At 45.2% G+C, this 23,812-nt stretch overlaps 1 protein-coding gene across 5 annotated transcripts in view; it reads right to left on the bottom strand.

Annotated features, from left to right (window-relative positions):
* Positions 1-23,812, bottom strand: part of CTBP2 (C-terminal binding protein 2) — a 142,024-nt gene that overhangs the window by 64,698 nt on the left and 53,514 nt on the right. For 2 of the 5 annotated variants that reach the window (XM_054831191.1, XM_054831190.1), the window contains exon 2: positions 8,497-8,675. The exons of 2 other annotated variants lie outside the window; for them this stretch is intronic. The gene's annotated coding sequence lies outside the window, so the exon portion shown is untranslated. Of the gene's footprint in view, positions 1-8,496; positions 8,676-11,224; positions 11,338-23,812 lie in introns of those variants that run through there. One more of the 5 variants, XM_054831192.1, reaches the window with a different exon arrangement.

Below are 23,812 nucleotides of genomic sequence, written 5' to 3'. Positions count from 1 at the left end.
AAGCAAGTTCCACAGCAGTATTCATGAATTAAGACATACAAGAAGAGACCTCACGCTGACAACTGAATTCAAACAATTCAACACTACATGCACTAATTTTTTACCGAGTTATGCTATACTACCAGGGATTCAATATCCTCTTTTATACTTTAAGGTGAAAACAGATGCCCCTGATGATACAAACTAACAAACCTCCAGGGACACATCCTGCTCAAGAGGCTCCTGACCCCCCAGCCATCCACCACCCTTTTAAGCGTACTTAAAGGTGCCAAAAGAGCAGAATTAGTGGAAAGCTGTGATTTCCACAAACAAAGCAAAACACCACCACGGTTTTGGAGGCCTTGCAAGGAAAGAAGGGGAAGAGGGAGACTGGCACCACCACAAGCACAGCAAGAAATCCTCTCCTTGCTGCAAAGTCTCAACCACTTTGCCTACAAAGTACTAGAAAGGGTTAAAGAAAAAAAAATTCTGAAAAGCCAGCAATAACCACAAACTTGGTACCACTTGTTCGAACTGGCCCCCAAACAGCTCCTCTGTGGCAGATGAGTTTTCACATTGCATTATTTGCAAATAAAATTTTCATGACAAACCAAAAAACTGCCGGGTTCACATAATACAGGACACATGAGAAGAAGACACGACGAACCACGAAAATCCAGGCTGATGTCCGAAAGTTGACCTTGGGCAACGTTTGTAACCTCGACTTCTGTTTCCCCTTCTGTAGAACAGCGATAGCAACAGTTAACCCATCCTCTCAAAACACTTTAGGTTCTTCGTATTCACATAGTCCGGTCAGGCGTTTCTACCTTGCATCTCATTCCTCTGCAACAGCTTATGGCTCTCCTGAAACCATGCCAGTGAAGCAATAAATTCCCAGAAAACACAGTTAACAAACGCAATAGGCGAGGCTGAGCATGCGAGGGGTAAAGGCTCTAACAAAGCCGCTGCATACCGAGATGACAATTTCATGGAGATTATTGTTATCATTATAAATGGTTATCAATTATGCATCACATTGATAGTTAATTTATAAAAGGAAAAGGGTTGTGTTGGTACAACTGAATTCTGACTAAGGGAAGATAGGCGATTTCCTGGTAGTTAATGGCCAATTTCCCAGCAGCGCAACTGCAGCATAATCTCTGAGATTTATAGCAATAATTAATTGATTTTTTTTAAACATAGGGATGCTAAAGAGCACGATTCCCACTCACATTAATAATTAATGCAACATTCTAAAAGAAGCAGAAAACTTCCATTCCAGAGGCAGAAGCTTACTAGAGTCAAAATATTTCTTACAACAAAAATTAAACTGTTAGTGTAGCTAAAGGCAGAGTAGCTAACAGCATTTCCATGATCAACATTTAAAAGTATATACATGAATTTTTACTTGTATTATATCCCAGTCCACTTTCAGGGTGAAATACCAGGTTATAAAAAAGTCATGGCAGGAGAGAAAAAGTTGGCATTTTGCTCTGAAAAGGCTCAAATGGTTCATTATGTAGGGGCTGCAACTCTTCCCCCTTTTTCTCCCAAACAAAATCAATATGCAAAGTGTATTTAATTTTGACAGTGCATTTTCTGATGGACAAATGCTTCCATTAAAGTTTTTTTCTCCTTCCATCTCAATTCCCTGCATTACCCCCGGAGGAAAACTTTCTACAAAAGAAACTAATAACGATCAGAGAAATTACTGCTTATATTATCAGAATCCCGCACAGCTTAATGTAACACCCATGAATGAACTCCTTCCTAATGATGTTAACTATTCCATCTTTCTTTGACAGGTGTCCATGATGATATCAACCAGCAATAAAAGCCCAACTCAGATAAACTTATTAAATATGTGGCAGGAGCTGCCGAGCAGGACTTGGCAGGGATGGATAAAACAGGGAAAAGCAGATGTGTGGGGCACAGAAACAAGCGGATACTCCCCAGCCTTCGTATGAAACTGTAATTAAGAGAGCAGTTCTTCCATTTGTGGGATGGAGGATGCAATTAGTTAGGCATCCAACTTCAATCTATCCTCAGTGATTTCTCCATCCAACCCAATCTCAAAACAATCACAAGGCTAAATATCCTTCACAATAAAATAAATACAATCAGGCTAGGCAGAACAAAAATCATGGTCAGCAATTAAAATACAAGAAAACCTCATTGTATAAGGAAATTTGAGAGAGGCGCACACACCAAAATTGTACTTCATCTTTAGCAAGATTAGGAAACAAGTGAAGTGATTTACATACAGTAATTGCATGGCCCTGTTAGCCTCCAACAGTGTCTTTCAAAATGCAAATTTTCTTGAAAACCCTCGGACATGATGATAGCCCAGCAGTTATTTATTTATTTAAAGGAATGTACTTAAATGCAATGTTTTAAGAAAAAAACAATCCTGACGTAACACATGTAAATGGCTTCTTAATACTGCCCATTAAATACCACAATCCATGAGCCAGAAAATGAGAGCAGAGAAAGCTGTGTTAGGGCTTATTTTTCCTGCTTTTGATGGAAAACGAAAAGAAAGAAAAGGTGATTTTCCAAAATAAAATGCACCGTTCAACAAAAATAAGAGAAAGGTGACTTTACCAATAATTTCTATTTTAAGCTCTTTCCTAGCTAGCACTGTTTTGTCGTCTTTTCACAGCACACGGAGGTAGCACAATACCACAAACAGACAACATCTATTTCAGAGCATCCATGGCAGGCATCACCATCAAACCACGGCAGCACCCAGCAAGTGACTAAAAGCCACTGCTCTGTACAAAACCATCTCTCATATGTTCCCTCTCTGTGCACAGCCCCAGGAAAGCGCCAGGGTGTTTCCTACACTCCGTTTTGCGACGAATCCAAGCCAATGCAAGCGCACAGCCCCACTGCAGTGCCGCAGGATTTGGTAAGCACGTGAAACCGCACCTATAAGTCCTGCCCAACACGCAGCTTGTCAGCTACGATGCAATAAAACCGCAATTGCTGCCTTTCGAGGTGTGAATGAACAAGTGGTATGAACGCACCACTTCTGCCAATGAATACATGGTCGTAGGTTAAGTGGGACTCCTCTTTAACTTGAAATACAAGCATCTTTCTAAACAATCAAAAAAAGCACGTGCACACTCCCAGACCCTTAGTGGAGTCAGAAATCTGTTGCTCACACTTTCTGACTATATTTTCTACCCTCTACAAAATATGGCATCAACAAAATGGAGATTCCCTACTACAGAAAACTCCTAGCTCCATGAACTGCAAAAGTTCCCATTTCCATACAGTAAAGGAAAATTTCCATTCTTCCTCACATCTAAACTGGGTTTTCACATGCACAAGTCCTTAAACAAGGGAAAATCCAGTCCAAATGTTTCAATGATGGTGTGACATTTTCTAGGCTCTTGGGAAAGGAGAGGTTCCCAGAGAAGGGTTTGCTCTCGTGATTACTGCAGGACATCAGTCCTCTCAGGTAGAAGCAGACCGGGATGCCCAAGCAGTCCGTAATCGTGAAGTTAGTATCTGTCAATGCCGAGGGCAGCTCTCCCTGCATCCTCCTTTGTGTTAAGGTCCAGTTTTCCAAACCTGAACTGAGATTTCAGTGCAAGAACAGCCCTCAGAGCTGTGAGCTGCTGAAGCCCTGTATTAGCATCACTGGGTGTTAACTACTCCGTACTAGCTGGCTGTTTCCACGGCTGATCATTTCAGATGTCGGCAGCTGCCGTGGGGAGGGCAGGAGGGGCTGAGAGGCAGAGTTCGGCGCAAGGAAGGAAACGCGGAGAAAAGAAAGGAGACACACAGAGATAATGACAGGGGAGGGAAGCGGACAAAGCAGACGGTACAATGCAGGAGGATCACTTTGCGAACACTGTGTCATCCTTCCTCCCTGTGCTGGCGGCATATCCGTAAGTGCAGTGCCCCTGCTCAGCCCCCATCACCTTCTCCTCTCTCTAAAGCCCTGGCATGACCGCAAGGGAGGAGAGAAGCACATGGAAGGGAAGGGACAGATGACACAACCCTTCCTGAGAACCCTTTTTTTTTGGATGTTTTCTTTTAAAGTACAATAAAACAACATGGGAACTCACAGTGCCAAGACACTATTAAGCCCAATAGCCCAGCAGGAACCAAAAATGGATTAAACATTTATACGGTAGTGAGAACAAACATAGATTTTCATTAGCCAAAATAAAAAATACTTTTTTTTTTTTATTATTTTAAATGCCTGAGGGATGTAAACCCTCACAGTTGGGAAGAGGAATCACACAGTTTCTGTGTGACCAGGGTTCGGACTTCTCCCACTCCATTAAACGCTCTCAGCCACTGCATGGGAAATAGGATCTTAGGGAAAAAAAAGAAAAAGGTCTTTTTCCCAATTTCTGGGAGAACTACTTTGGCTGTAAATTATATCTCGGTGCCAGACTCCCTGCAGCCTGCATTCCCCCCATGGACCCTCAGCACCTTCAAAATGGTGAGGGCAGGGCTCTTGCTACAAAACCATTGTTAATTAGGTTTAATGCTTTTACTAGTTATTAGTATGATTTTGCTGCCACAGAGCGTTCAGTGATGTTTTGCATTAAGGCCTCTCCATGGGAATGACTGGATGACGCCATGGGTGGCAATCAGCATTATTTGTCTAGGTGACTCGCTTTTATTCTGCCCAGAAACCTAACGACCAAAATCTTGCCCCTCCACTGCCCACCTGGTGCCTTCCCCCGAAAACTGCTGGGGAAAGTGCACTCACTGGGTGCTGCAGCCTGGCAGAGAAAGCAGTAACGCAGTGGGTTAAACGTGCTTCATGGAGAGCCGGCACTCCCACGTTAGCACCTGCTGGTGGCAAATAAAGAGCTCTTCTGCTCTTCACCGTACAGAAAAGGAGAATAACATGCTGTAGGAGTCTTGCGCTGAAGAACTGGTAACAATTTTGAGGAACTTGCTATTATATGAGTGAACAAAATGTACCATAACGGCATATGAGCCTGCACATCTGTTGCTAAATTAAACACGCTACATAACGATGCAGACCACATCTTAAAACATTATGCAACAAGATACAGACTGTGCTAAAATAATAAGGCTTCAAAGACGACATAGAGGGTCTGATCCTGCATTCCTTTCAGCCCTTGAAAGTCACGGCGAGTACCCCTCATCAATTGTACTCCATCAAAGCTACTTGTTGACTCAGTAAAAGAAGAATCACAATTTTATACATTTTTATATATATATATACACACGCACACACATATCCTTAAAAGGGAAAAAAAATAATAGGGGTCTGCAGCATTTTCCTTCCTCTCCAGCTTAATGATGCCACAATAGCCATGGTACAAAAGAGAAGGGAGTGAGATACCTATTTTATTTTTCAACTTTTTCTTCCCAATTTTGTTTTCCAACATTAGTGACTAGTTCTTAACACTGAGAAAAGAAGATCCAGGTATGCTCCCTTGTCAGGTAGTAACAGCCCTCCACAGATCCTCAGTGAGTTTTCAAGTAAAACCAGGAAATACCAGAACTGGCACTCCTTTCATTCCTAAAGCTAAAATACAAGCAAGCAACCCAAACAGACAGCAAGAAAATTGCTTTAAAGAAAATAACTGTCATCTCTCTTTCTGGCATCAGAAGTGAAGCAGGTGGATGCTCTGCTTACCCTGCACTGACAGCCTTCAGGGGCCTGGTGGTGGGCAAAACAATAACCAGGAGCTGAACCCAAATTATCCACTTAGCTTTGAGAGCGCCTAATCCATCTGCTAATTAATCATGGGCCTCCTTCAGCCTCTCTTATCTTGTTTTTCTAAGTATCTGACGCTGATAACACGCACACTGATATCGCTACAGCACATAACTGGCTGGGAAACTACCCTTAACTTTTCAAATAAAACAAGAGGAACTGATACATAAATAATCTTACAGTCTCCAAAGGTCCCTGCCTGAAAAATAAAATCTCATTTCTACATTTTACCAGTGTTCCTTAAATTACTTGTTATTTATTTTTACTAATTGCAAAGACTAATGCTGGAGTGAGGTGAACCTTCGCTGTTTGCACATCTGGATAACCAAAAACTCTCCTCTACTCAAGCAGTTATTTGCTCCTGTACCAAAATCAGCACAGCCAAATTAGAAAGCCCGAGAAAAATGACTATTTGCTGGTTTGTCGGATGAGTTATGCAGTTACTTGGCCATTAGAGGGCATTTTATACTGCAGAGTGAAGTGCCGGCACACAGCTTGTGAACAGCATCACTAACCCCCATCTGGAGCTGCTGGAGAACAGTTTCTATCTCCTCTCATTTAGTAATTGCCACTTTTCAACCTTTCCATATGCTGTACATAGATCAGCAAGCAAGAGCAAGGACAAGAGGAAAATAAGATAAAATAACTATGAAAAGAAGTCCTGGTTAAATAAACACTTTGGTGTGCAGCTATTGCTGCTTCCAAGGTTTGGTTTTATTCAGTTCACTTCTTCCTCCTCCTTAACTCCGACGCATCAAACTTCATCCTTTTTACACTAAGAGCAGTTTACGTTTTAAGTTTTGAAAATGATTAACCAAGAAAAACTGTAAATTGTGCCATGGCACCACCACCCGTCTCCAGAGCTAGAGGGGAGAGCTCCTCTGTTTCCAGACCTGAAAAAAGGCGAATCCAGCTTCCTCACTGCCAAGAGGCAGGAGATGGCCACTTACCTTCAGATGTCTCCTTCTAGTTACTACTATACTGCTAAATGTGAACTTTAAACCGTTTTCAGCTTCTGCTGGCTAGGAAACCACACAAAGTCACCCACTTCCCTGCTTCGGTGGTTTTCCTCTCTCCATCTAAATACAAATCAAATTAGGAAAGAGACAGATATCTTGCTGTACATCTCCAAATATATGTATGTTTGTAATCAGGGTGGCCAAACTTCCTGAGTATGAGCTGCAAACCAAAATCTTCATGTGGCCAAGAGCCACATCCTCCCAACCTCCGTACCCCCTCCCGCCACACACGCCCCAAGCATCCCCCTGTAAAGCCTCGCGTTCCTCCCATCCCCACGACTCTGTGCTGCTGATCTGCCGAGCCCACTTTGCTCACCAGTCTCTGGCTGAAAGCGCAGGGCTGGAGGAGGCAGTGGCTGCACGTTTCACAGCTTGCTGCAGAGGCACCCAGTGCTCCTGCCTTGCAGGATTTGATTAAACGTCTGTACGTAGTATATACTTCCACAGTACTTGCAAGTTACTCCTGAATTCCTCCTTAACAGAAAGTTCAAAACAGCGCACACAGCAAGACTACCAAGAAGACCCTGGATATCAACGCTTTCCTTTGGGTGCCCAAGCTAAAGGACCAACATTAAAGCCAAAACCACTTGTCTTCGTGACTCTTCCAAGTCCTTGACTCTGTATCATTCCTAAATAAAAGAAATAATAAAAGAAGCAACTAGATGAGTGCATCCTTACAGGCAAACTCATAGGATACTTGGGTAGTACAGCACTCCCTTGCACCATCTCTGCCTGCCAGTCTGTCCGTGAAGGCACCCCACTCCCGCAGCGGCGTTCACCTTGTATCCTGGGTTGTAACCAGGTGCTGCTGCATCAGCAGGTTGACGTAAGACAAGAACATGATGGCACCGTCATCCCAGCCAGCACATCCTACAGACTTATAGGACATACAACTGAAGTGTCTCCAAGTCTGGAATACTACCCTTCACTCCTCATTTCTTAATTCCTCCATAACGAGGATCAGACAATTAAATCTTACATGAAGACCTGTGGCTCCAGTGATGAGCAGCGATACAGGATGTTCTCCCTGGGCCCCATCCCACAGTGACCAAACACCACTGCAGGGCAATGGCTACCTATTGTGGAAGGGACATTGGTGGCCTCAGCCCAGTTCCTTAGGGGACACATGCCCATATCCCAGGAAAGATCAGAGCATTGCACACCAGCCCACAACTTCATGCCCCACTTGAGGGCCGGAGGAGGAACCGTAAGCACTGCCTGGCAGGAGAGCCCACCATTCACTCAAGATGGACTTTAGCTCACCTGGAGAGCAGAGGTGAAGCCCCTTGTGCTCCAGCTGCACCTTGGTCCAGCAGACCAGGAGACTCAGCCCCCCACTAGCAAACCAAACTCCCCTGTACAGGCACAAACTCCCTGTGTTTCTTATTATATCACAGATATCTCGAGCTTTTTTTCCATCAGATCTCCCATAGCCTGTCCGAGGAGCTCTGCCTGGACTGGGAATAGTGAAAAGGAGCAGTGACACTCTTCTATCTCCAGGAAATCTTTGGAGTTATAATTTGCCCTTATCTTAGTGCTTACATTTACAAGCCACTCTTACATAAAAAGTCCTCATCTGCGTTGACTTATTTAGCAACATGAAATAAAATAGCCTGAAGCTATTCATGTTGCTTAACATACTTTTTTTTTTTAATGTAGATGATGCTCTGTGAAAGCAATATTCAAAGGGGAAATCTGTGTTTTGTTTGTAATACTTATTACTATCACCGAAGAAAATACGTTCTAACAAGTCTCTAAAGGGGGAAATACATGTAATACCTTTAACAGCTCAGCTAATTCATCTTTTGCTGCCCGACTGCTGGCGAAATCTCAAATGGAAAGTCTCAGAATGGAAATGTGGAAAACCCCGTTTTTTGTAGTCCGAGATCTGTTCCCACTATACAACCTCTTTCCATCGAAGTGAGTCCTGTTTGTTTTCAGCACACAGCAGCTTTACTCTACAAAAAAAAAAAAAAAAGGGTTCAATAGTTCAAGGCTACGTCTCCATTCAGGCGTACACCCAGAATGCAAACCGGCCTCTCCGTCCTGTGCTGAAGGCATTCCTCGCCCCACCACCTACCTACAAAAGGGCCTTGTCTGAGGGAAATGAGAAACGAAGGAAGGAGCAGGATGCTTAAAAAGCATGGAGAGAAGGAGAGCCCAGACAGGTGTTGGGGCACCGAGGATGGCTTGGATCAGGGGTCAGGGATGAGGATGGAGGGTGGCTTTTGGAGTAAGCAAGGGTCTGGGGAGCCCTGGGGACGCTCCTGCCCTTGGGGCTCCCCTCATGCAAAACTAAAGCTCCAGACAACACCAAGCCCCATGGGGTCAGGCATAAGTGCAGTCAGGATGGAAATCTGTGAGTATTCCCATGAAATCCTGCAGGAAAGAGCTCGGAGGCCATGGGGCGGCTCTGGGACAGCTCACCTGCGAAATGCTGCCTCCTCCCCACTCCTCACAGCCCTCCATCCCCATCTCTCCCTCCACATCTTGCCTTCGCTGCTCTTGCAGCATCGCTCACACAGTTTAATTTCCAGAGGAGTGAAAGGAGAGGGAAAGAGGGAGCCAAGTGAGCAGAGAGAGGTTTAGATAACAGTAATAAATAAGATGAAATAATTCTCCCGCCACTAACCTTTAGCAGTAAGTCAGAGCATCCTCTGCAACCACCACAGGTTTGCATAATCTACACATCTTTCTTATAAGCCTTGCCAGCTCGCTGTAGCAAGGCTATTTTGGGATTTAACAACACTCAGGTTATTGACCTAAATTTATACAGGCTCATCTGGAGCCATAACGGTCCATTGTGTGCCGAGGCCTGCTCAGGACGCCTTAATACACAGATTATTGATGCAATGAACTGTGACGGCTCCTATAGAGCTGTTATGGTTTATTGTAGCAACACCTACTTGGGGTCCCTTTAATGCACAGATCGGTGACACAATAGATAGAAACGGCCACTACTTGGGGATGCATTATCCCACGGATCACTGACATGATAGACCGCAATGGCTCCAGCCTCCTGCCTTAATGCAGCAAGCAGGCAAACACGTCGAATCCCCAGGTTCCCAAATCCTGGGCAGCTGTGAGCGGACGGCTGAGAGGTGCGGGGCCTGGCAGTGCGGGGATGCTGCCCCCCATCCCACCCAAACTGGCTGGCTCCAAGAGGTAACATTTGCAGAAAGCAATTTGCTACTGAAAATAAGGATTTATAATGAAAGCCCCGGCGGAACCAAACTTTTAGCAAGTACAGCCACAGGCCTGCATTATAGATCAAGGCTAAAATCCTGTATGAGAAATAGATGGAAATTAGCCAGAAAAAAATCAGGGTCCAATTTTCAGCATAAAAAAAGGGAAAGGAAAACATTCTATGTTCCAAGAGAATGCAAAGAAAGCGAGCGCAATAGGAAAACGCACACATATCTACATTTCTCCTTTCTTTTCCCCTTGAAGAACAAAAATAATCTTAGGCTGAAAGCTAAGCACGGTTTAAAGAAAGTCCCTTGTGTAGGGAGACCTCAGGCTGAGAAAAGGAAAATTAAAACATTAACACTAACCAAGTGTTCGCAGCCTTCTCACAAACAGCAGTGAACAGTTCAAAAAGCTGCAGCTGGCTTTCCACTATCGCGTGCATCTTCCCCACTATTTACCAGGAGCTTTTTTTAACATCGGTGACACTTCACATTCAAAACTGCCGTTAAAAATAGACCGTTGGTCCTCCCGTTTTAACCCTGCAAATTCCCTCTCCTCCTTTCCGCCTCCCCGCAAGCCTGCTGGTCTCTCTCCTGCTCCTCCTGCCCTGCCACCAGCCGTGGGTGATGAGAGGGTGAGGTGGGGGGCTGCCTAGCTGCAAGCCCAGGGTCCCCCCACTGCTGGCCCAGGACCTCACCCGACCCTGGGAGCATCCCTCTCCTATTTCTTCCTAAAGCAGGTAGCAGGCTTTATTTGCAGGAATGAAGGCAACGGTCTATTCTGTATCATCTCGATTTCCCTTCCTACCTGCTTTTGCAGATGACATGAGTCTAAGGCTTTAAAAAAACGCACCCAACACTAATGTTTTCTCTACGGCCTTAAACCCTGCAATCAGCAGCTCAAGCGGGAGTGTAGAGAAAGAAATTCCTTTGTTATCCTGTAGCTACTTAAATGCTGAACCTTCAAAACCTCCTCAGGAAATAGGCCTGGTAAACGGCTGCTGCTACTACAAGGAGCCCTGCACAAGAGAGACTCGAAAATCAATATCCTTCACCCAACTTATCAAATTTACTGAGGACATTTATACAGTATAATTAAATAGAAAAGAGATACAAATACAGAAGAGTATTTGCACGGCACTGCATAGCAATTGCATTATCTCTGGAACAGAGGACACTTTGACAAAAAGGAGGGAAAACACCATATATCAACCAAAGAAGCCGCAAGGAGCATGGGGAAGGTCTCCGCTCCCATTGCTCACAGGGAATGTTTAACACTTAAGTAAAGACAGCTGCAAAATATACATCACCATGTATACCTAAGGCATTTCTGCAGGTCCTGTTCAGTCAGCTGAAACGATGCCATCAGAATTACGCTGGTGATGAATATGGTCCAAAACAGTTGCCCCTCAGACTCGTGTAGGGTCTCCAGCACACGTTGGGGCACTTACCCCTCGCTGGTGTGGAAGCAAAGTAGACACTATTATGCTGCTTTTCAGCATATGAATGTACCAAGTAAAATTGATTTTGCCCAGTAATCCACTTGGTAAGTCAGTGATGTTTTCCACAACCAGCAGCCGTCTCTGCAGACTCACGAGATAAAATCTTCTATGCAAGGTTAAACCTGGGAAAGGCTAACTGCCAGCGCAGGGCAAACTAAAACACCGCGGAAAAGGCAAACTAGATTATCTGGCTATTTGTTGAACAATTCTTCTCACAAGGCTTGTGTTACAAGCGTGCTTTGTGAATGCTCTTTGCTTTCAGGTAGAGCCAAAGAAGCTGGGTCCTCGCTCAAAGTCCCTACAAGCAGCACGCTGCTGTAGATGCGACATCTCTCTTGCCATGTCGACCTCAAAATTCAGAACAGGTCAGCACAGTGCTGGACACACGCTCAGGTCTGAGCGCTGGTGAGTGAAAGCCAGGTGTGTTTGTAAAAGGCCCAACTGCAGGCTTTCTTCCATTTCAGGCTCTAAGGTTTGATATTCACAGTTGCCTACAATAATTAGGCTCTGCCTAATTATACTGACCAATAAAAATCAATATACAAGATGGGCAGAATTCCTACCTTGCAGGCGGGGCTGTTTGGGATGTAATCATTTTGTCCAATCAGCCTACCCAGGAAGATGTTAGCAGCTAACTTGCAAGACAGACTGAACAGGGGCTGACAGACGACGTGCTGCACCAGAGCAGGGGCAGGTGGCAGTGTGCACCATTCCCACCACATCTCAACTGCCCCAGAAGCAGAGGTGTGACCGTTCAGCGACATCCATCGCTGCTCCTTCCCTCCCTGCTGCTCCCCTTGCTGCCAGGCACCAGGGCGGAGGGGAAATCTCAGCCATCTGCTTCACAAAATACTCACGGGAAGAGTGAGTATCAGGTTAAAGGCTTTTTTGTTGCTTCTCTTGTGTCTTGATTTGTTAACGTGAATCACACTCCACTCTACTTTGAGCAATCCTTTATTAAAAATGCCCATGAGTCATTTTCTCTAAACTTGAAACTATAAAAATGGTAATGTTTGGGTAATACTCAGGAATTTTTAAGATTTTGTATACTTCTCTTTTTAATTGAACAGGAAAAGGAGGGTAACCTGACCCACAGAAAAGGCTTTTTTTTTTTTTTCCTTATTTGTCCTGCACAGACCCACTGCTCTGGATAGAAATCACAACTCACGGAGTAAAACTTCTCAACATCCTCCACTAAATACATCCGGAGAGTAGAAAGAACAAACAAATACAAAAGAAAAAATCTCTTTAGGGAAAGGCCAACAGCCCAACAAGTGACAGCCTGGGCATCTCTATCAACCTACATTCAGTATAGTATTAAAAGAAAAAATAATCTATAAAGGTAATTCCAGGAACTTTAAATTAACATACATCCCTTTCTAGATGGCATAACCAAATAACTAAAAATCATACTGGTATTTATTTGTACCTCCGATGTCCCCCACCAGAAACCAAAAGAAGACCAAAAGATTTTCTCTCCGAACTGAATGCCATTAACCCAGGAACACAAGCAGCACAGCAAATAAACTGGTCCTCCAGCACCACAGTTATGTTTTTGTCATCCCAGACACGGAAAAAACCTCACCCTGCTTGATGCCACCAGATGAGACACTACTGGAAAGCCAACTTTAGGAAAAAGCTCTTCACCAACGCACCAAGGTCTCAAATGAATTCATGCCATGCACACCAGCCTGCCTCCATGTTTCTCTCCTCCGTTACCTCACTCCAGAGGTTGCTCCCATGGTCTCCACGCAGGACTGGCAGAAGAAAGCACGCTCTGGCCAGGAGATCCAGCAGGGAAACTTCCTTTAGCTGTCTCCTGGATGAACTAGGCATCCTTAAACACACAAGTCATGCTCAGACTTGCATGTCCCTTGGCCCAAAGCAAATTAAGAGGCTGCAGGAATGAGGAAGCTTTAAGACTGCTCATTCCTACCACATCTGCTTCCCAAACTGCTTTGATTCCTGCACAGATCCCCACCCAGCACCATCCGCAACAGCAGACCTAGAGATGCGGCAGGGAAGATCATGTGGCAAAAAAGCAACACCCAGGTGATCTCCAAGCAGAGCAGCCTGGAACGGAGCCGAGATCACTTGGGCCAGGACCAAGACCCACGGGGCAGCAGAGGAGGAGGCACCAGCAGGTGCCAGGATGGCTCCAGCATTGCAGTGAGCACTGAAGGGAAACCATACTGACGTATGCCTCAGCTCTGGCACTGCCATCCTTTTACTGTTTGAGCGTGGAGGTAACTCCAGGATCCCTTTCATTCTGCTCAACCACCACAAACAAGGAGGAGGGCAATGGACTTACTGCTCCAGCCGTGGGGTTGCCAGTCCAACCTGTGCAAGGACAGCTAGGGAAAACATTATAAAGGGAAACTCATTTCCCCCAGGCTGCCTGATAGAGCCCATCAGAGGAAACATCTGCCATCCTCCGTGGAGGACAAAAATGAGGAGGAAGTGGTTGGTCCATCCAGAGAAAAGAAAGTCAGAAACATTAAAGACACATGGGTCCTGACCAAGACCCACTTCTGCAGGCAGGTCTCAGCAAAACAGGTTAAAAAAGCAGTTTTATAGACTGCCGAGTATGAAAACGGCAGCAGCCCACTTGATGAGGTCAGGGACTGAAGTGGCCTGCGGTACTTGTAAGAGAAAACATCTGTTTGTGTTAAAAGGTCAGCAGGAAATGAATGCTATTGACTTTGTCCTTATTGGTTAGGCCACCACTCCTCGAAAGAGAACCACACATGGCTTAACTTAGCAGCATTCATGAAACAACGTAAGCCCCGCGGTGGCCATCCCACCAGCTGCCCACCTTCACGGCCCCTTGGTGCACCCAGGAGCCCCTCAAGCCATCCTGGGGAGAGGGCCTGGGGTGGCTGTCCCCTCGCAGGGCCGCCACCAGCAGCACCCCAGAAGCCACCACCCTGCACGCCACGGGGGGAAAATCCTTCGTGCCGCCTCAGGAACAAGCCGTTAAAATAAATCCGTCAACATAAAAGCGAAAAAAACAAGAAGTTTCTTCTGAAAAACAGGAAGCGTTAGGTACATAGCAGCTTAAAATAGCACCTGCTCGATTTGTTGACAAAACATGGGTCCCAAGGGGTCGTGTCTTTTTTGTAACTTTTTTTTTTATTTTTTTTTGCGGACATGCAGGCTCACCTCCCTGGCTACCCAGCAGCCCGGCTGCCCTCCGGCAGCGGTCTGGCGCTGCTCCCCATCACTGCTCCGCGGGCCGGGCCAGGCCGGCAGCTGAAGGTGGATGGCAGCGGGCCCGGCCATGCTTCCTGTGAGCGGCGCGGGGGCTCCCACAGGAAACCCTGACAGAAAACAACCACCAGTGTGAATCAGGGCTCGCTCGAATAAACAGAGGGAATATTTAAGGCTGGTCCTCCTTCATTAAAACTCAGTCTGAAGTTTTAAGTGTGTAGGAAACTGGTTTCAAACTTTCCCTCGCTGGCTCCCCAGCAGGCTCTTTACACGTAGGAAAGTACAGCGCTGGCCAGGCAGGACGAGCCACCGATGCCTAAGGACAAGCTTAAAATGATGAGGCTCTAATCCCAAGCCCTGTGTAGACAAAAAGTTCATAACCAAGAAATTACAGGACACCGCCTTCTGCAAAACACAGGAGGGAGGAAACTTTACGCTCCAGCTTTCTGTTGAGGTTGTGTGGCGTTTTCCTCTTGCTCAATGCCTCCTCCAGTCTGGGCTCTGCCTCCCCTTCCCCACAACGCACCCTGCCTGCCCGATTCAGTCTGCAGAGGTAGAAAGCAGCAGTTTTTTAGTCTTAATTAAAAAAAAAAAACAATATTAGAAGAACAACACTCTCAGATGATCTAATGTAAACTAAAATGACCATACTGAAAAGCAGGTTGAGATACTATCCCGTTCCACAAACCTTGGTCTACAGACGAAGGCAGCCCACGAGTCCTGCCTGCCTTCTCACACCATGCAACACACCACACCAGACGCAAAGGGGCCCCTATCGTGAACAGCTAATTATTGGACCACATTAAATTATTACTCAAATTAAGATTTGTGGGTTTTCCCCTAGCCTAACAATACGCCTTTGACAGCAGCATTGCAAATACACTAGAGTAGGAGCAGCAGTCTAGCTCCATGTGCAATTAGGCCAGCATGTGGATCTTATTGCTCCTAAGGACTCTTATTTGATTTCCCGCACCACCAACTGGTGAGAAGTTTTCAAGTCTAAATACAGAAGAATTAGATCACTCTTTGGGGTGGTCGCATCTGGGGCTGGAAAACCAGATGGAGTGCGTTTTTCCGAGTCCTTTGTAATTGAACCAGCACACAAAGTTGCTAGGAAGCAGGCAAATACAATCACCGCTTTGGGGCAGCCTGCAGCAGAGTCGGTGCCGTGTCTGCCAACACTCGTAGACACCATCTTAAGTGCTAGCAGGGAAGAATGGTCTCACGGGCTGGAGTTTATAAAATATCGTTGTGAACATGGACCTACTGCAAGCATGCAGGAGCTCTGTGACTTCTGAACATAAACGCCTGCACCCATCATCTTCTCACAGTGCCACTCAAGGAACCTGGGAGATAAACAATTTCTTCAGTTCCCTAAAAATGCAAGGCTTATAGGAGTAGGCTGTGAAACAGGGGAATGAAGAGGAGGGAGAGGGAGCAATAAGGAAGCTTCAGCATTTCAAAGCACAGAGAACCAACCAAGTACAGACATGGCCACCACAAGTGCCATCACGCCTTGCAGGCTGGACAGAGCCTGTGATGGGATAAGACATCTCTGGAGCAGCCAGCCATTGTCACCACAGCCAGCTACAGTGGCTGCCGAAAGGGGCTTGCTGCTGGCAAGGCCATATTGCAGGGCTTCGGGGGTGCAAGTGTCCTCCCTGGATCTGCATGCAGCGTCAGATAAACTCATGGCTCATTCCCAGAGTGGGGAGTGAGCTATGAATGCTTTTCTTCCTGGGGACCGGGAAGGCACATCTGACAGAGCACAGGATGGTCATAAGACTTCTTAATCAAAACATGCTTTGTAGACTGAAGAGAGTGAGGGACGATGTGGTTTTAATCAAAGTTTGGCCAGCAGCATTGCATATGCACAGAGATAAATGGCCTAATAGGACAAGTAAATCTGTATCTCTGCAGCTACCTGGAACCTGTCTGGGAATCCACAGCTCCACCACATCTAACAGGATGAACAACAACTTCTTGCATTGCTCCACCATTCCCAGCAAGGCAAATGGAAAAAAACAGCTGAAGGAGCCCATCCAAATTTTCTGATGCAGTCTGCATTTCATTTCAGCCACCAAACAGGTGTCAGCATGGCAGTTTCCTGCCCTGCGTGGCTCTCTGGAGTGATGGCTGCAGGAACGTGGAAGCCGACTGCCAAGCTGCAGAGAAGCGTTTGCTGCTTGCGAGTCCTTGGCACTTCTGCACACCTCTCCTCTGCACAGGGGCAGAGTCTGGTGGTCCAGGAGCTGCTGTGAATACCCATGTCAGCCCCGAGGTGGGGGTATTTCTTCCCTTGTGCCAAACAGTATTGGCATGGACTGCTCCGAAACAGCACAGACTGTGCCAGGGAATGGCTGCCTTAGAATCATAGAATCGTTTTGGTTGGAAAAGACCTTGAAGATCATCAAGTCCAACCGTTAAGAGACAGAAAAGGCATCTATTTTCCCTGGTGCTTAACCACGTGCTGGTGTTAAAACCTGTGGGTTTAAAGACCTCCTTATCAGCAGCTAACACAGAGCATGGCTCCCCAAGATGCAGGAAGCGTACCGAAACCCTACTTTCCTTTCCTGCTATTTTTTTTCCTCCTTGGAACTCAGAACATGCAATAATAAAGTCACAAGTCAAACCATAGAGGTGAAGAGAAATTTCTCCACCAAATGCTGAGTTCGCAGCTGGAGGAGCAGTAGCAACTGGCAGCTACCTGTGTGGCATCCCTTGGGCACGGAGGGCGAGGGAGGGCTGCGCCTGCTCCTCCAACTGAACATCCCCAAAGCACAGTGATCTGAAAATTAATTAGCAATTCAAGCCTAAGCAGAATACCTTTAAATATTTGTTCGGGACTTTTTCAGAAGGAAGCAACAAGTAGAAAAACAAATACATGTCCAGAGTCAGCACTTCACGACTCAAAAGAATACATAAATGATTCATTCTTATGAACATGGCCTGCATATAAACATTCACCTCGAAAATAATCCTGATGCAATACTGAATCAGAAGAGCAAGGAGGATGGTAGGGAGATCAGAGAGCTTTACTGGTAGAAAGAAGAGGCAACGGGTGGCAAGGGAGCTATCAGGAAAGGAAGCCCTATAGAGAAATTCCCCTTGAAAAGCACACGTAACACCTGGCTCTGCTCTTTTATCAGTTTTTTGCTTTCCAGACAGCCCACAGGTTTTGAGCAGAAAACCACAGTAATTTTGCTGTACATTTTTCTTTTTGCAAATTGAGAATTGGTGGCATTTTGAATTGGTGTTTGAGGAGTACTTGGCTTTTTAAACAGTATTATTTTATAGGCATTTTAATCTTAGAAAAATTAAGAGAATATTTTCCTTTGAAACCAGAAAGCTGACACCTTCAGTATTGCATTTTTCGCATCCAATTCTACGTTGGCTAGGCTTTTTCTTCTCTAGCTGATTTTAACCAGGCCAGCCTTCCTTTCCGCGTCTACATTTCTGTTGCCTAAATATCGGTGGGTATAATGCAAGCAATGCAGCTACACCAGACCAACTTTTCCAACTGCGGCTACAATTAACTCCTCCACGGCCTTGGAGCACCTGGAGCTACTGGGATTTTTGAAACAACATGATGAAATATCTGGGTGACTACACGGCCAATTTTAAGCAACCAATCTGAAATTTCTGGTTGGTAGCGCACCAAGGGAGTGCAAGGTTCAAGAGCTGGCCATCACACAACGTGTTTCACAATGAATTCGGACTGTTTTTCTAACCCAGCTGTCTTGTTTAAAAACCAGTGCAACCCTCCAAGGTATACAAATAATTAATTTCAACCCAAGCTCTAAAGCAGCAGCTCCCAAACTTTCTTTCCTGGCTGCGACCTCATTTTACAGACCAGTAACTCTGTGCAACCCCAAACAGTAGAATAAATATCGGACAAAATGAAATTTCTGTCAGGCTCACGACCTCACTCATAACTTCCCTGAACCTCATTTCAGGGCCATCACCCCACTTTGGGAACCGACACAGTCGTAACGCAAATGATGTCTGAAACGCAGACCCACCTATAGACACGAGCCAGCGGCGCTCACGGAGCCACCGATGCCTCCAAGGTCATAGATTGGAGACCGACACCTGAAATACAAGACTCCAGAGCTACATGCATCATCCCTGCTCATCATTCGTGGTCCTGAGCTTACCTTACAGAGCTCCGTGCTGCTGCAGCAATGGCAAGGAGGATGCCTCAAAACAAAACCCTCATTTACCCCGCAGGCTCAACGATGTCCGTGGGGTTTTGCCCGGCAATGCCCAAACCCATCCTGCAGCCCAGCGCACTTCAATCGGTTTCACGAACAGCAAAAACCGAAATGTGGATGTTACTTAACAGCATCATAAATAAATCCCCTTCAAATTACCTCCCTTGGTATTTTTTATTGCTACAAGACAAATTTTAGCTTTAGGGGAACTACACTGCTTTTTGTACACTGCTGAGGATGCAGTCAGTGTTACAGACATAAATTATGAAGTAAAAAGTGACCTGCTACCACTATGTAAATCTGGTAGCAGGAGCTAAGATTAGAATCAAGGCATTTTTGGTTCTCAGATCAGATCCTACACAATTATAGGCTTGCAGCCAACTGTACAAATGGGACCTTTCTGTGCTGGGTATCAGAGACCAGAAAGGGGAAAACAAACAACCAGAATCGCTTTAGAAAAACTTATTTCCTCATTTCCGGCACCAAGCTCATGATTTTGGCATCATCCCTGATGGTGGTGACTTACACAATACAACAGGCAACCAGCAAGTTCATGCAGAAGAGAGAGGGTAAAGCGAGACAGATCCTGGGGACAGATGTTTTTTGCCATCTGCTATCTTTCTGACATATATTTTAAAAAATGAGAAACCCCCAAAATGGTTTAACTGGCAGGTTGGATTGTGAGCTGGAGCAGCACGGCTGCAACACCTGCAATGCGACATTTCCCCTGCCTGCACACTGCTTCCCAGGTCAGGAACCCGGGCGTTAAGCATTAGGATATTCCCATACATGCGTAGAAAACCAAGGGTAAAAATTTAGTCCTTTGGCTCCCTATTGCTGTTAAAATTAATTGCCACATAAAATTGCTGATTCCTACCAAATGAAGCTATACAATTTATCAACTCAAGGATAGAGCAAACTCACTGGTGGTTTAAATACATTACCTGAGTTATTACTAAATTTTGCACCAGTGACAGTTTTATGGATAATGTAGGTTTTACAAATTCATTAGTATGGGACTAACTTTCAAAGTAAACAAAGACATTAAACAAACATTGCAATACTGTGTTTACATGCAGAATAGATTTCCCTTTCCTCTCCAAAGCCATGCTATAGGATACTCGGAGGAAAAAACATGAAAGCCGCTCTGCCGTAACACTTCATGAAGGGAAAATGTGACCGTTGATCAGCACCCGAGTCAGCGAGGGCTGAGCTCAAACCTGTATTTCTTCCCTGCTGCTGACCTAATACGTGAGCAGGTCACTCGTCGTGTTTCTGATTCAGCCTCCCCAGGCTCTTAAATTGTTGAAGCATCATTTCTATACCACAAAAGGAGACTGGGCCTGCTCCATAGCCCTTTGCAACCCATGGCATCTTTCCATTGATTTCAGCGGGCTTGAAATCAACGGCATTATATTGCTTAATTACAGGGATGCTGTCATCTGGAATCTACTCCATTTCAACCCAAGTTAAAACCAGTTTCAGGACCTTCACTTGGGTGAATCCCCCTGCCCTCTTCCCATTGATTAAATGTTTTCCCTCCCAACTGATCTAGGAAATACCTGCCAAGCTGACACAGGACCTGAACATACGGGAGAAAGAGAAAGATCGTATCTATGTGACTTGCTGTCAAACCAAAGGAGCTACTGAAAAAAGAAAAAGAGGAAAAACATTTTTTGTTTTTTCTTACAACTTACAAGAAGAGACATTAAAAATGATTTCAGAAGGAAGTGCAAATTTTAAGCTGATCCTGCTTCTTCTGCAAGAACTCTTATGATGGAAGTTGTTTTAACCTATAGTTGCTGGAAGAAATGACTAACATTGCTATAAAAAAAAGAGACTGTAGAAAAAAAAGCTGTTTTTCTCCACTTTTCCATTCTGTTTATTCTGTGCATTTATCACCAGCATGTGTAGAAGCAGTCTCACTCTTTCCCCCGTGCAGGCAGTGAGTTAGTCACACTTTCCCCTGTTGTGTAGCTCCTTTAGTCAGCAGCAGGGAAGTGATAAAGATGAAAAAAACTAAACAAAAACAGGAAAACGCAATTGTAAAAAACACAGAAACTAGCAGGAGTTCCTGGTAGGGAAATGTAATATTCAAATCGATTTCACTTGCTTTAATTTAGGAGATGATTGCAATCTGGAAAGGAGCTCCATGCCTCTCCACGCAGCCTTTCCTCCAAAGGAAGTGCACGTAGGGCATAGGAGAGGAAGGACGAGGACAGAGGAGAGGCAGCGTATGGATGTGGGATGGGTGCAGAGGTCCAGGACTTGCAGCCCTGCAAACAGAGCAGGCTGTGAGCAATGGGGGAAGGGTCTCTGTACCCCCGCACCTCTTTACTGGCAGGGTGAGCCAGGGAAACCCCTCGCTCCCTCCTCTTCCAGCCTCCTGCTCCCCACATTCATGCTGGGAGCCAGAGGCAGGACAGCAGGAGCCAACCTTTGCCGATGCTTGGTGAAACCTCTCTACACAGCGCCTTAACTGGAAGATAACATTATGATAAATCTGCTTCACCAGCCATGGCAAAAATGTTTGTTAGCTTTCAGAAATTGAGAGGGAAATTGCTACCAGAGAATAGATTTTGTAAAAACCAGAGTAAGTCACAGCTTCCAACCCTAGCAATGTATTCACTTACGCTCACCAGGTGTTAAATAAATAGCCTGCAGCACGAACAGCCCAAGTTTTGTGACCAGTGTAATGTAATTATGCACCATTGCTTCGTTCTTGGGGGTCTACTTATTTAAAATGCATTAAAGGAATAAATCACTGTTGATTGTCCCATCCCCCTTCCCTTTTAAGCTAGGCTGGGGCAGTAAATCTATAAAAAAGAGTTAGTCCTGTTTTAAATAAAACCAACAAAAGCAGTAACAATGGGAGGCTCCCAAACTTTATTTCCAAAGTCACAGCCTCACTTATTTTCCATTAAATTATTTGTTACAATAGATACATGAAGTGGCAAGGATACCAAATGACCCTGATATACCCTTATAAAGTTATCATCCTAAGCCATGTGGAACCAGGACCACCAAGCTGTGGTGTTCTGGCAGCTGAACAGTTTTCCAGTCTTGGGACCTACCCTTGACTATAAAAAAAATGGATTAACCACAGGCAGAGCAGGGGGAGGCTGAGAATTCACATTTATTCGTTGCAAATCTGCACCAACCTGCTTTCATGCAATGTAGAAAAGACAAGGTAGGACCCTGCCTTGAAGATGTTGAGGTCCAAGTCCCACCGACACCCGCTGTGCATAACCAGAACTGGCTCCATCACTGCAGAGAGGCGGCACGAGTTTAACCAAAATCGAGGGAAGACAGGTCTCATTTATAGATGCCATGAGCCGAACCCGTTAGCTTTATTACAGTTTCGCCAACGTGCACGTGTGTTTGTGCACATACACCCAGTGTCATGCCTTTAAATGATGGGGCTGTGTTTCAAGGTGTCCAGATGGGGGAAGAAAGGGAATGAGGCTGTTCTGCCTCCGCTGCACCGTGCTTTTGGGGAGCAGCACAGGGCGCAAGTCCCATCCCTCTGATCCAGGGCTGCCCGCACCATCCTCTTGCCCCCCAACTCAAAACACATGACTGGAGAGCATCCTCCTGGCTCTGCGAGGCCAAGGATTAGGCTTAAATTATCACCGAACGGTATCACATTTCTACGTAAAACCAATACTTGAGATACTCCCAGCGCAGACCCCAGCCAGCTGGGGTTTGGAAATGATTCAGCCCACACACTCGATTCAGCCACGAACAGTCCTGACCTCCTTCTAGGAAAGCCCTAAGTCACCAGCAACACGATCTGGAATAAAAATGCTTCCGAACAGCCTTGTACAGAAAATTGCTTCTCAGATACTTTTTTCCTGCTGTGGTGTTAGTCATCAACCTCCAGAAGTATACTACACCGACTGAATTCAGCCTGGCCAGGCACTTCCGTCAAATATTTAAAGAAAAAATGGTCAGCAAGAGGCTGAGCAATCTCATGCGAGCATTTCTGTTGCTGACACAAATCTTAATTCTCCAAGGATCGTCTCATATGCCAATGGGAAGCTCAGTAAGGGATGAGATTTTTAATCTAATCTGCTTTCAAAATAATTTTGTTGGCATTGATTGTGCTGAATTGTATCTATGGGAAAGAATTTAAAGTAAGAACAAATACATACATACAGGACCCAGACAAGTAAGCGTCTCTTACCATTACTGTTAGCTGGTAATAACAAAGAGCAACCACCTCAATATTAATGTTAGGTAAAATTAGCTGGTCTCAGGAGCCAGCACACAGCTGTGTTTTTAAAAATTATTCCAACATATACAATACTAAGCAAAATTCTCAAAAGCGGCCTGGATTTAAAATTCTTTTGCTTGACTCTACCCCTATTCCCCCAGAAAACAAACCCTAAAATCTCAGCTGTCTGTAAGCCCAGCTGTTTCCTGGCTTTTCTATGCAAATTGTTCTCCCTGGATTTTATTGTGTGCATGTATATGTCTCTTAAAATGCACTCAAGTTTGAATTAGGGGCCCTACTTCCATCAAAGGGAATTCTTGTAAAATAAGCTTCATTCTCACAGTATCTGACACGGAATTATTATCCCATAACTCACGGGTGTCCTACTGGTTCTGTATTAAACATGGCCCCGAAAAAGTCCCAGAGGGAAAAGCACATGAAGGGACACGAAGAGTCACTTGAATGCAAACCTGCAAAGCAAGGAATTTCACATCTCCTTGCCAACCCGCACAGCACTTAACGTGTGTCTGGGTGAGGCCATGCCTCTTGCCTTCTGAATTTTTACTGATCAGGATTAACTAAACACCGATTACATTATTGTGTAATTAGGTTAAATTAAAACTTAGCTTAAAGCAGGGAACACTTCCTTTTCAATTGCAGTCAAAACCATTTACTTAATTCTCAGTTTGATATTGGCATCTCCCTCCAGCATGACAAATTTACATCCGTTACTGTATGACAGCAGGAAAACCAGAAAGGAAAAGT

Source organism: Grus americana, chromosome 7 (assembly GCF_028858705.1).
Source record: "Grus americana isolate bGruAme1 chromosome 7, bGruAme1.mat, whole genome shotgun sequence".
NCBI lineage: Eukaryota > Metazoa > Chordata > Aves > Gruiformes > Gruidae > Grus > Grus americana.
Note: the sequence above shows the minus strand (reverse complement) of the source record. Positions and strands in the feature narration are given on the sequence as shown.